The sequence below is a fragment of the Loxodonta africana genome, unplaced genomic scaffold (genome assembly GCF_030014295.1).
Source record: "Loxodonta africana isolate mLoxAfr1 unplaced genomic scaffold, mLoxAfr1.hap2 scaffold_825, whole genome shotgun sequence".
Taxonomy (NCBI): Eukaryota; Metazoa; Chordata; class Mammalia; order Proboscidea; family Elephantidae; genus Loxodonta; species Loxodonta africana.
In genome coordinates this window covers 1-13,863 of record NW_026975566.1, presented here as the reverse complement: position 1 = coordinate 13,863, position 13,863 = coordinate 1, and the positions used below count along the sequence as shown (strand labels likewise).

Below are 13,863 nucleotides of genomic sequence, written 5' to 3'. Positions count from 1 at the left end.
TTGTAATTACCTTGTGTCCTTGGTGTTCTTCATTCTCTTTGGTCCAGGTGGCTTGAGGCCAATTGATGCATCTTAGATGGCCGCTTGCTAGCATTTAAGACCCCAGATGCCACTCTCCAAAGTGGGATGCAGAATGGTTTCTTAATAGATTTTATGCCAATTGACTTAGACGTCTCCTGAAACCATGGTCCCCAGACCCCCGCCCCTGCTACGCTGGCCTTCGAATCATTCAGTTTATTCAGAAAACTTGTTTGCTTTTGGTTTACTCCAGTGTGCTGACCTCTCCTGTATTGTGTGTTGTCTTTCCCTTCATTTTAAAGTAGTTCTTATCTACTATCTCATCAGTGAATACCTCTCTCCCACCCCTCCTGCCTCCCCATTCTCATAACCATCGAAGAATATTTTCTTCTCTGTTTAAACTATTTCTCAAGTTCTTATAATAGTGGGTGGTCTTATACAATATTTGTCCTTTTCCAGCTGAGTAATTTCACTCAGTGTAATGCCTTCCAGCAAAATGCCTCCATGTTATGAAATGTTCCCATTGTGTGAATATACCATAATTTATTTATCCATTCATCCGTTGATGGGCAACTTGGTTGCTTCCATCTTTTTGCTATGGTAAACAGTGCTGCAGTATACATGTGTGTGCATATATCTGTTCATGTAAAGAATCTTATTTCTCTAGGATATATTCCAAGGAGTGGGATTGCTACATCCAATGGTAGCTCTATTTCTAGCTTTTTAAGGAACTGCCAAATAGATTTCTAAAATGGCTGTACCATTTTACAATCCCACCAGCAGTGTAGAAATGTTTCAGTCTCTCCACAACCTCTCCAGCATGTATTATTTTGTGTTTTTTGGATTAATGCCACCCTTGTTGCAGTGAGATGGAATCTCATTGTATTTTTGATTTCCATTTCTCTAATGACTAATGATCCTGAGCATTTCCTCATGTACCTGTTAGCTTCCTGAATGTCTTCTTTCGTGAAGTGTCTGTTCATATCTTTTGCCCATTTTTTAATTGGGTTACTTGTCTTTTTGTAGAATTTTTGTAGTATCATGTAGATTTTAGAGATCAGGCAATAATCAGAAATGTCATAGCTAAAAACATTTTCCCTGTCTGTAGATAATCTTTTCACGCTTTTGGTGAAGTCTTTGGACGAGTATAGGCGTTTGATTTTCAGGAACTCCCAGTGATCTAGTTTTTCTTCTTTTTTGTTAGTAATATTTTGTATACGGTTTATGCCATATATTAAGGCTACTAGCGTTGTCCCTGTTTTTTCTTCCATGATCTTTATCATTTTAAATTTTGTATTTAGGTCTTTGATCTATTTTGAGTTCATTTTTGTGCATGGTGTGAGGTATGGGTCTTCTTTCCTTTTTTTGGAGATGGATATCCAGTCATACCAGCACCATTTGTTAAAAAGACTGTCTTTGCCCCAATTAACTGACTTTGGGTCTTAGTCAAATATCTACTGCTCATCTGTGGATGGAATTATGTCTGGATTCTCAATTCTGTTCCATTGGTCTATGTATCTGTTGTTGTACCAGTACCAGGCTGTTTTGACTACTGTGGTGGTATAATAGGTTCTAAAATCAGGTAGAGTGAGGCCTCCCACTATGTTCTTCTTTTTCAGTAATGCTTTACATATCCGAGGTCTCGTTCCCTTCCATATGAAGTTGGTGATTTGTTTCTCCATCTCATTTAGAAAATGTCTTTGGAGTTTGGATTGGACTTGCATTAAATCTACAGATCGCTTTTGATAGAAAAGACGTTTTTACAATGTTAAGTCTTTCTATCCATGAGGAAGGTATGTTTTTCCACTTATGTAGGTGTCTGTTGGTTTCTTGCAGAAGTGTTTTGTAGTTTTTTTTGTATAAGTCTTTTACATTTCTGCTAAGATTTATTCCTAAGTATTTTATCTTCTTGGGGGCTAGCATAAATGGTATTGCTTTGGTGATTTCCTCCTCGAGGTTCTTTTTGTTGATGTAAAGGAATCCAACTGATTTTTGTATGTTTATCTTCTATCCTGATACTCTGCTGAACTCTTCTATTAGTTTCAGTAGTTTTCTGGAGGATTCCTTAGCCTTTTCTGTGTATAAGATCATGTCATCTGCAAATAGAGATACTTTGACTTCTTCTTTGCCAATCTGGATGCCCTTTATTTCTTTATCTAACCTAATTGCTCTGGTTAGGACATCCAGCACAATGTTCAATAACAGTGGTCATAAAGGGCATCCTTGTCTGGTTCCCGATCTCAATGGGAATGCTTTCAGGCTCTCTCCATTTACAGTGATGTTGGCTGTTGGCTTTGTATAAATACCCTTTATTATGTTGAGGAATTTGCCTTCTATTCCTATTTTGCTGAGAGTTTTCATCATGAATGAGTGTTGAACTTTGTCAAATGCCTTTTCTGCATCAATTGGTAAAATCACGTGATCCTTGTCTTTTATTTATATCACGGATTCCATTAATTGTTTTTCTAATGTTGAACCATCCCTGGATACCTGGTATGGATCCCACTTGGTCATGGTGAATTATTTTTTTGATATGTTGTTGAATTCTATTGGCTTGAATTTTGTTGAGGATGTTTGCATCTAAGTTCATTAGGGATATATGTCTGGAGTTTTCTTCTTTTGTCGTGTTTTTTCCTGGTTTTGGTATCAGGAATATGCTGGCTTTATAGAATGAGTTTGGCAGTATTCCATTGTTTTCTATGCTCTGAAATACCTTTAGTAGTAGTGGTGTTAACTCTTCTCTGAAAGTTTGGTAGAACTCAATCTCTTCTTTCGTTCTGAGTCTATTTAGTTGTTCGACGTCTGTGTTAGTTTAGGTAGGTAATGTGTTTCTAGAATTCATCCATCTTTTCTAGGTTTTCAAATTTCTTAGAGTACAATTTTTCATAGTAATCTGATATGATTCTTTTCATTTCAGGTGGATCTGTTGTGATATGGCCCATCTCGTTTCTTATTTGGGTTAATTGCTTCCTCTTCTATTTTTCTGTTGTGAGTTTGTCCAATGGTTTTTCAATTTCGTTGATTTTTTTAAAGAACCAGCTTTTGATCTTGTTAATTCTTTCGATTGTTTTTCTATTTTCTATTTCGCATCTGCTCTAATTTTTATTATTTGTTTTCTTTCACTGCCTGAGGATTTTTTGTTGGTTTGTTTGTTCTCTTTTTGTTCAAGTTTTAGGGATAATTCTTTGATTTTGGCCCTTTCTTCTTTTTCTTTGTGTGCATTTATTGATATAAGTTGACCTCTGAGCACTGTTTTCGCTGTGTCCCAAAGTTTCTGATAGGAAGTGTTCTCACTCTCATTGGACTCTATGCATTTCTTTATTCCATCCTTAATGTTTTCTATAATCCAGTCTTTTTTGAGGAGGGTATTGTTCAATTTCCAAGTGTTTGATTTCCTTTCCCTCCTTTTTCTGCTATTGATTTCTACTTTTATGGCCTTATGGTCAGAGAAGGTGCTTTGTAATATTTCAATGTTTTGAATTCTGCTAAGGCTTGCTATATGACCTAACATATGGTCTATCCTAGAGAATATTCCATGTGCACTAGAAAAGAAAGTACACTTGGCTGCTGTTGGGTGGAGTGTTCCGTATACGTCTATGACATCAAGTTTGTTTATTGTGGCATTTAGATCTTCCGTGTCTTTACTGAGCTTTTTTCTGGATGTCCTGTCCTTCACTGAAAGTGGTGTGTTGATATCTCCTACTATTATTGTGGAGCTGTCTATCTCACTTTTCAATGCTGGTAGCGTTTGTTTTATGTATCGTACAGCCCAGTCATTGGGTGCACAAATAGTATGGTTATATCCTCTTGGTATATTGTCCCATTTATCGTTATATAGTAGCCCTCCTTATCCTTTATGATGGATTTAACTTTAAAGTCTACTTTGTCAGAAATTAATACTGACACTCTTGCTGTTTTTTAATTGTTGTTCGCATGATATGCTTTTTTTCCATCCTTTAAGTTTTTGTTTCTGTCTCTAAGCCTAAAGTATGACTCTTAGAGGCAACAGATACACAGATTGTGTTTTCTAATCCATTCTGCCACTCTCTGCCTCTTTATACGTGCATTTAGGCCATTTACATTCAGCATAATTATGAATAGGTATGAATTTAGTGCTATCATTTTGATGTCTTTTTTTCAGTGCTGTTGTCAGTTTCTTTTTCCCACTTAATTTTATGTCCTGAGTATCTTTATATATTGTCCTTTTCTCCTATTTGTTGTTGTTGATTTGTTTTTTTTCTTGTATTTTCTTTTCATGTGTAGGATAGTTTGTCTCCTTTGTGGTCACCTTATTATTTACCTCTGTTTTTATAAACTTAAACCTAACATTTATTTGTTCGTATCACCTTGTCTTTTCTCCATATGAAAGATCAATGACTACACTTCCTAAAAAAAAAAAAAAAAAAAGTCCCTCTTTATTGTTTTAATGTTGTCTTCTATTACATAATGACATCACTGTTTCCCTGTTTTGAGCGTTTTTTTATCTTGATTTATTTTTGTGATTTCCCTATCTGGGTTGACTTCTGATTGCTATACCCAGTATTCTAGTATTGGGTTGATACCTGATATTATTGATTTTCTAACCAAAGGACTCCCTTCAGTATTTCTTGTAGTTTTGGTTTGGTTTTTACGAATTCCCTGAACTTCTGTTTATCTGGAAATGTCCTAATTTCACCTTTATATTTGAGACAGTTTTGCTGGATATGTGATTCTTGGCTGGCAATTTTTTTCCCTTCAATTTTTTAGATAAGTCATCCCATTGCTTTCTTACCTGCATAGTTTCGGACAAGTAGTCTGAGCTTATTCTTATTGACTCTCCTTTGCAGGTGACTTCGTTTATCCCTACTTGCTCTTAAAATTCTCTCTTTATCTTTGGTTTTGGCAAGTTTGGTTATGTGTTCATGACTTTCTTTTAAAATCTACCTTATGTGGAGTTCGATAAGCATCTTGGATAGATATCTTCTCATCTTTCACGATACCAGGGAAGTTTTCTGGAGCAAATCCTCCGTGATTCTCTCTGTATTTTCTGTTATCCCTCCCTGTTCTGGTACTCCAATCACTCGTAGGTTATTTCTCTTGATAGAGATCCACATGATTCTTAAGTTTTCTTCATTTTTTTAAATTCTTTTATCTGAGTTTTCTTCAACTATATTGGTGCCAATTCCTTCAATTTCAGAAATTCTGCCTTCCACTTGCTCAATTCTGCTCCTCTGACGTTCTACTGAGTTGTCTAATTCTGTAATTTTATTGTTAATCTTCTGAATTTCTGATTGCTGTCTGTCTATGGATTTTCCCAGCTTATTAAATTTTTCATTATGTTCCTGAATAATCTTTTCAATTCTTCAACTGCTTTATCTGTGTCTTCCTTGGCTTGTTCTGCACATTGCCTCATTTCCTTCTTAATGTCTTAAAGGGTTCTGTTTATTAATCTTTTGTATTCTGCCTCTGGTAAATGCAGGAAGGCACTTTCATCTAGACGATCCCTTGATTCTTTGTTTTGAGAGCTTGTTCAGGCGATCATGGTCTGTTTATGTGACTTGATATGGACTGTCGTCTCTGAGCCATCTATAAGTTATTGTATTAGTTTTTTTTTTATGTTTGTTTACTGTGTCATAGCTTCTTGCTTTGTTTTGTTTTGATATGCCCAAATGGGTTGCCCGAGTAAGCAAGCTTGATTATTTTCACATTTGGAGCTCTGGCATCCTGTCTCCAGATGGCCAGAGCTGTTATCAGGTATATCGGTTTAGGGGTCCATTCACTTTTCTTGTATGAATTCAGCTCAGGTGTCCAGGAAACTAATCATCAAGTGTGTGATGCAGGCTCTACCTTACAGTCTTAGAGGGGCAAGTATCTGCTTGCAGCAGGGTGTCATGCTGTGAACATGGCAGGGGGCGGAGAATCGTCCCCCAAATTTCTGAGGAAAGCATGTCCCTGTTCCCTACAGCGTACAGGTGGGTGGGTTCTGCAGATGGACCATGGGCACCCAATGTTTTTGGTCGTAAAGCCTGGGAGGTACCCATACTATACCCGGGTCAGGGTCAAAGCTGATGTCCTCAGTATACACTGTAATCTTCCCATCACTGGCAACAACATCCATCTCCCTCAAACATCGTGTTTACAAAGTTCATTTCTAAGAACAGACACCTAGTTATTTCAAAAGTGAGAATGGATGAATGAACCCTGGCTCGTAAGATCAATAAAACCGATGTTCACGTTTTGGATTGTGAATACAATCTCAAAAAGACAGAATTTAAGAAAATCCATAGTTACTAAGATGATTCAAGTTTTAGAAGAGACTGATTTGAGAATAACTTTGACCTGACTTTTGTGCCAACACTAAAGTGTACTGAATAATTAACCAACATTATTTTTACTAATAATCTCATCCCTACCTTCAAGGTATGTAATTACTGGATATTGATCAGGTTTAAAAGTCACATGTATACTTCCAAAATCCCACCCATGTGTGTAGACTAGCTTTACAAGCAAAGAATCAGAAGTATGAAGTTATTGGGAATTTTAATTGAATCATGATTTCAACTTCACATTCAGTTAACCAGTTTATGTAAAGTGCTTTCAAACCCTGTATTATGATGCCTAATTGTTATGTTACATTCTGCCTTCTCATCCACTACACACACACACACACACACAAACAGAACCAGCAAAGTAACCACAACCATCCCTCAGTCTTTACAACACCCATTATCCCAACCTTATAGGAACAGTTTGGCTTTCACAACTATTTTCTTTGAGCTTCTCTTTGACTGAGATCTCACAAAGCCTCTCAAGATCTTCTAGACTAGAGGCTACATGCTACTGGTTTGCCAGCTCCATTGTTTCACCTCCTCCAGGAATTCCCAGAGACAGCAGTGCCACCTGCTGGTAGGGAGGGCAAAATCTGCTTTCTGGAAGCCTATGGGTAACAGGAATGGCAGCCTAGATTTCTGTCTTTGGGAGCCTTTCTTTTCTAGAGCACATTATAAGCATAAGCTACCACCTGAGATGTGTAACCTCCACAGGAGACTCCATTGTGACTGGCAGGTCATCTGGAAGCCATGTAAAGCAAAGCCAGGTTAGCCAACAATGAGGCACTTCTGCCTGGAAATGCCTCCTCAATGTTCCAAATGCAAGAGCCTCACTGAATTCAACATTTCCTGGCTCTCCTTTTCCCCCACTGCTTCAGTAGCAGATAATAGCACTCCCAGTCCCTACCTGTGGCTATGCTATCTAGCTCTATCTCACATCCTAAGGAAGGTGCTCAGACCCCTCTCAATGTGAAGGCTCTTACATGTACACAATGTGACACAGATCCTTCTCAAAGGACACTACTGCTTAGGCATGCAGGTCGGACTCTAATCTCTTTCATTCGCTCTCCATCCTCCCCACACCTAACCCAAGGGACAGAAAGGACAGAAAGGAAATGATTTTGTTGTTGTTTTGAAAGTAACACAAGTGAGCTTTCACTGATTCAGGAGTAAACCCTTGTGCTATAGGTCACTGATACAGGTCACATCCCTCAAGATGCACTCAGCCTGCCGATCTTCCTGGTTTCCCTTCCTTAACCTGATCAGCGTTTTTCAACCTTTTCACAGCCCCTTCCACAGACTGAACGTAAGAACTGCACGCCCTTTGTGTAGTTTTCACAGGCAGTCCCCAGTTACGTCCAAATAACGTGCAAACCAACCCCCGTAAAGCCTATTTATATTAAAAATTTGAGGTATATACAATGGCAGATAAAAATAAATTGGCGCTACTTTGGGAAGCGCATTCAAACACTGTTATTATTACCGTATTATCATGTTGAAGATATCTTAGTATCTGGAAATGATTCGTTAATGTTTATGTATAGAAAAGGTACACTACATGCTAAGACAAGCATTTGATTAACTGACATCAGATAAATACCGTACCTAACTGTTCAGGCTTATGTACAAATTCAACTTAAAGACAGATTTAGGAATAGAACTCATTCGTAATCCGGAGACTGCCTGCATGACAAAAATGACATTTTTTCTTTAGTCCTAAAAGCACATTCTTTTTCAGGTTATACTACCTCCCTCAAGCTTCAGAATTCCTTCCCCCACCATCACCAACTTAAAAACTTTAGACAAAATTTTAAGTTATTCCCAGTAATTTGCTTTGTGTTCCAAACTATTACCTGTCAACCTATATTTCACTTTACTAGAGACAGCTGTTACTTTCCCAGAGAGCTTGAGCTTCACAGCAACTTCTCCTTTTACTTTCATTCACCTCAGAGTTCTCATCTCCGTAAGAACAACTGTTAAGTGCTCCCTATTCCATTTTTTTTAACTTGCCAAGCTAATTGATTTCCTATCAAGTGTAGACATTTTGCCAGTATGCAGGGGCAGATTAACCAGTAAGCAAAGTACTTACGGAGTTAGAGTAAGCAAGGTGTGCAGTAGGCTTAATTGCTTTTACTTACTAATCGGTAGGGCACAATTTCACAGGCATTTCAACACATCAAAGATGTGGTGAAAAACAGGTAAAATTGTGACCACAGATTACGAAGTAGGCACAAGTAAACCCGTGAGTACCCTGCTTATTGGATAATCCATCTCTGGAGTATGTCTTAGATGTGTGAAAATCACACTGTTTCCTGAAGAAAGAAATTTGTAGGGAGAAGAGTAAAAAAAGGGCTTTGAAAAGGTATCAGGATGTCTCCAAGGAATCAGGTAGATAGATCTTTCTCAATCTCATGCCAGAATAAGTTCTAAGTGGATTACATTGCAACTCCAGAATACAGTAAAATTTGCACACTAGTTAACCACTGGAAAACTGAAGGGATTTTGTATGTTTCACTACAAGGATGGGAAACCCTGGTGGCATAGTGGTTAAGTGCTACAGCTGCTAACCAAAGGGTCGGCAGTTCGAATCCGCCAGGCAGTCCTTGGAAACTCTATGAAGGCAGTTCTACCCAGTCCTACAGGGTCGCTATGAGTCGGAATCGACTTGGCGGCACTGGGTTTGGTTTTGGTTTTCCATAAGGATGTACAGCATGCCCTTGCTATTGCAGGTCTGGGGAAATGAAGGAGAGAGGTAGGGGATACCTTGCAGTTTTAATCTACTCTTAAACTCCTGCACACATCTCCCCTTTTCAAACCATGGTTTACAAGAGATATTCCCTCCCCACACATCCATCTTTTACCAGCCAAATGGTCTTCTTCAAACACACACTTTTCAAAGAACTGAGGAAGTCTAAAGAGGTTTAATTTAGACCCTGCCTTCCTCTCCCTATAGGGTCGCTACGAGTACGAATGACTCCAGAGCAGTGGGTTTCGTTTTTTGTTTGGTTTTTCCTCTCCCTACAGCCTATTTACATGCAGAAAATAACACCTGGAACAGCCCCAGAAAAACCTCAATTTACAGCGATCCCCAGCCCGCACCCACCGCCCCAAAAAATCTGTCTTCTTGAACAAGAATCTCAGTGTGTTCATCTGGTCTGCAGTTCACTGCAGGCATTTCCTTCCTCACAATTTACCAGTCATCAGTTAAGCATCTCAATTAGACCTGCTCCGCCAGCGCCCAACTGCTTAGAATATTTTTTGCCCTTTAACGAATCTCTGGGTTCCTTCAGCCCACTCAGAGCGCCCAACTGCGGTGAACCTGGGCCCTTCAGCCCACTCAGAGCGCCCAGCTGCGGTGAACCTGGGCCCAGGGCTCGCCTGCAGGTCCCGTGGGCAGAGAAGCTTCTCCGGGCGGCACTCGGGTTCCGTCCCCAATCACGCCGCCCAAGTAAACCCGTGTGTACCTCGCTGATTGGATAATTCATCTCTGGAGTATGTCTTTAAAAAACATGTCTTAGCTGTGTGAAAATCACAGTTTCCTAAAGAAACACCCCGCCGGAACCAGGGCAGAGGGTCTGCGTGCACCACAGAAGCGGGGCCCCCAGGGGTGGTTAACCCCAGACTACCCCCGCCCGCCACGCCCCGCCCTGCCATCCCGCTCACCCGTACCCTGCGAAGGTGCGATAGGACCGGCAGCCCCACAGAGTCGCTCACCTAGGACAAGCGCTCAGGCTTCTTCCCAGGGCGCGAGAGAAAGCCCGGTGATCACGCACGCGCACTAGCACTCTGGCGCCTTCGCTCCACTGGTCCACGCGCCACACTCTCCAACCAGACCCTGGCCCGCCCCGGTCCTGTCCGTCAGCGTCCGCGAGAGCCAATCAGCTCGCACGGGAGGCCCAGCACCAGTCACGTGGCCACACCAGCCAATCCCTAATGGCCCTCGGCTGCGCAGGCTCCGAAGTCCCTGGTCGTTTGGTTACTACAGCGCAGAGTGGGTGGGAGGCATGCACAAAAGCCTGAGCCTGCGTGTTGGGGGACTGAGAAGCGCTCCATTCATCATTTGCTACATCTGTTAGTTTCTAAAATCCTAATATGAATAGTCATCACCTGGGTATCTTATTAAAATGCAGATTCTGATCCAGTAAGTTTGGGATACAGACCTGAAATTTCACCTTTCTAACTAGCTCCCAGGTGGTGGTGATGATGCTCCTGGTCCGAGGACCACCCTTCAGGAGCAAGATTTTAAGGAAATTTGTCAGAAAGCGTCCGTTTTGCACCTTCCCCTGTTATTTGGAAGTTTTGAGACTTCTTCCTCCAGTGATGCAGAGCATTCCAGTGACTGACTAAGCACGGGGTGTCCTGGTGACGCTCATAGTTTGGGCACCTGCTGAGGGAAAAAACACGCTAAGGAAACCCACTGCTGTGGTGTCGATTTGGACTCATACGACCCTACAGGACAGAGTAAAACTGTCCCATAGGGTTTCCAAGGCAGTAAATCTTTAGGAAAGCAGCCTGCTTTGTCCCAGGAGCAGCTGGTGGATTGGTACCCCTGACCTTTCCTTGCTGTGTTTAATTTCCACACCACCCACCTTGGGCTAAGGGACAACAACCTATGCTGACTTGGGGTTGGAGTGTGGAAAGTAGAAATGGAGACTGTATGATCCTTAGAAATAATAGGACTGTTTTTTCTAAAATAGTGGGCATGTGTTTCTGAGTGGTAGCTCTACCAGACTCTGGCATACGGTCTCCCCTACTTTATGGAATTTACAGTCTGTCATAGAACTCCAAGGGCAAGTTCAGGACGGGACCCTGGATTATAGGAAAAACATACAGGAACCTAATGGTTGCAGCATAAGCTAGAGTGGTTGTAAACCTGCCTTGGTGTTGTTGGTGTTAGGTGCCATCGAGTCGGTTCTGACTCATAGCGACCCTATGCACAACAGAGCGAAACACTGCCTGGTCCTGTGCCATCCTTACAATCGTTGTTATGCTTGAGCTCATTGTTGCAGCCACTGTGTCAATCCACCTCGTTGAGGGTCTTCCTCTTTTCCGCTGACCCTGTACTCTGCCAAGCATGATGTCCTTTTCCAGGGACACATCCCTCCTGATGTCCAAAGTACAAAAGACGCAATCTCGCCATTCTTGCCTGTAAGGAGCATTCTGGCCGCACTTCTTCCAAGACAGATTTGTTCGTTCTTTTGGCACCCCATGGTATATTCAATATTCTTTGCCAGCACCACAATTCAAAGGTGTCAACTCTTCTTCAGACTTCCTTATTCATTGTCCAGCTTTCACACACATATGATGTGATTGAAAATACCACGGCTTGGGTCAGGCGCACCTTAGTCTTCAGGGTGACATCTTTGCTCTTCAACACTTTGAAGACGTCCTTTGCAGCAGATTTGCCCAATGCAATGCATCTTTTGATTTCTTGACTGCTGCTTCCATGGCTGTTCATTGTGGATCCAAGTAAAATGAAATCCTTGACAACTTCAATCTTTTCTCCGTTTATCATGATGTTGCTCATTGGTCCAGTTGTGAGGATTTTTGTTTTCTTTATGTTGAGGTGTAATCCATACTGAAGGCTGTGTAAGTGCTTCAAGTCCTCTTCACTTTCAGCAACCAAGGTCGTGTCATCTGCATAATGAGGGTTATTAATGAGTCTTCCTCCAAACTTGATGCCCCATTCTTCTTCACAGAGTCCAGCTTCTTGGATTATTTGTTCAGCATACAGATTAAATAGGTATGCTGAAAGAATACAACCCTGACGCACACCTTTCCTGACTTTAAACCAATCAGTATCCCCTTGTTCTGTCCAAACAACTGCCTCTTGATCTATGTAAAGGTTCCTCATGAGCACAATTAAGTGTTCTGGAATTCCCATTCTTCACAGTGGTATCCATAGTTTGTTATGATCCACACAGTCGAATGCCTTTGCATAGTCAATAAAACACAGGTAAACATCCTTCCGGTATTCTCTGCTTTCAGCCAGGATCCATCTGACATCAGCAATGATATCCCTGGTTCCATGTCATCTTCTGAAACCACCCTGAATTTCTGGCAGTTCCCTGTCGATATACTGCTGCAGACGTTTTTGAATGACCTTAAGCAGAATTTTCCTTCTGTGTGATATTAATGATATTGTTCTATAATTTGCACATTCGGTTGGATCACGTTTCTTGGGAATAGGCATAAATAGGGATCTCTTCCAATCAGTTGGCCAGGAAGCTGTCTGCCATATTTCTTGGCATAGACGAGTGAGCACCTCCAGCACTGCACCTGTTTGTTGAGACATCTCAATTGATATTCCATCAATTCCTGGAGCCTTGTTTTTCGCCAATGCCTTCAGAGCAGCTTGGACTTCTTACTTCAATACCATCCTGATCCTATGCCACCTCTTGAAATGGTTGAATATCGACTAATTCTTTTTGGTATAATGACTCTTTGCAGTCCTTCCACCTTCTTTTCATGCTTCCTACATCATTTAATATTTTCCTCATGGAATCCTTCACTATTGCAACTCGAGGTTTGAATTTTTTCTTCAGTTCTTTCAGCTTGACAAACACCAAGCATGTTCTTCCCTTTTCGTTTTCCATCTCCAGCTCTTTGCACGTGTTATTATAATACTTTACTTGGTCTTCTCACAAGGCCCTTTGAAATCTTCTGTTAAGTTCTTTTACTTCATCAATTCTTCCTTTTGCTTTAGCTGCTCGAAGCTCAAGAGCAAGTTTCAGAGTCTCCTCTGACATCCACCTTGGTCTTTTCTTTCTTTCCTTTCTTTTCAGTGACCTCTTGCTTTCTTCATGGATGATGTCCTTGATGTCATTCCACAACTCGTCTGGTCTTTGGTCACTAGTGTTCAATGGGTCAAATCTATTCTTGAGATGGTCTCTAAATTCAGGTGAGATATTCTCAAGGTCATATTTTGGCTCTCGTGGACTTGCTCTGATTTTCTTCAGTTTCAGCTTGAACTTGCATATAAGCAATTGATGGTCTGTTCCACAATCGGCCCCTGGCCTTGTTCTGACTGATGATATTGAGCTTTTCCATCGTCTCTTTCCACAGATGTAGTCAATTTTATTTCTGTGTGTTCCATCTGGCCAGGTCCATGTGTATAGTTGCCGTTTATGTTGGTGAAAGAAGGTATTTGCAATGAAGAAGTCGTTGCTCTTGCAAAATTCTATCATTCGATCTTCGGCATTGTTTCTATCACCGAGGGCGTATTTTCCAACTACTGATCCTTCTTCTTTGTTTCCAACCTTTCGCGTTCCAATCGCAAGTAATTGTCAATGCATCTTGATTGCATGTTTGATCAATTTCAGGCTGCAGCAGCTGATAAAAATCTTCCATTTCTTCATCTTTGGCCCTAGTGGTTGGTGGGTAAATTAGAATAGTCGTATTAACTGGTATTTCTTGTAGGCGTACAGATATTATCCCATCACTGACAGAGTTGTACTTCAGGATAGATCTTGAAACGTTCTTTTTGACAATGAACGCAACACCATTCCTCTTCGTCATTCAATACTATCTCTCTATG

General features: G+C 40.9%; 1 long non-coding RNA gene across 3 annotated transcripts in view; it reads left to right on the top strand.

Annotated features, from left to right (window-relative positions):
- LOC135230165 (uncharacterized) overlaps positions 1–9,699 on the top strand; it is a 33,102-nt gene extending 23,403 nt beyond the window's left edge. For 2 of the 3 annotated variants that reach the window (XR_010320827.1, XR_010320829.1), the window contains exon 4: positions 9,351–9,698. This is a non-coding gene — a long non-coding RNA (uncharacterized LOC135230165). Of the gene's footprint in view, positions 1–9,350 lie in introns of all 3 variants that reach the window. The other variant, XR_010320828.1, reaches the window with a different exon arrangement.
- Positions 9,700–13,863: the final 4,164 nt, after the last annotated feature.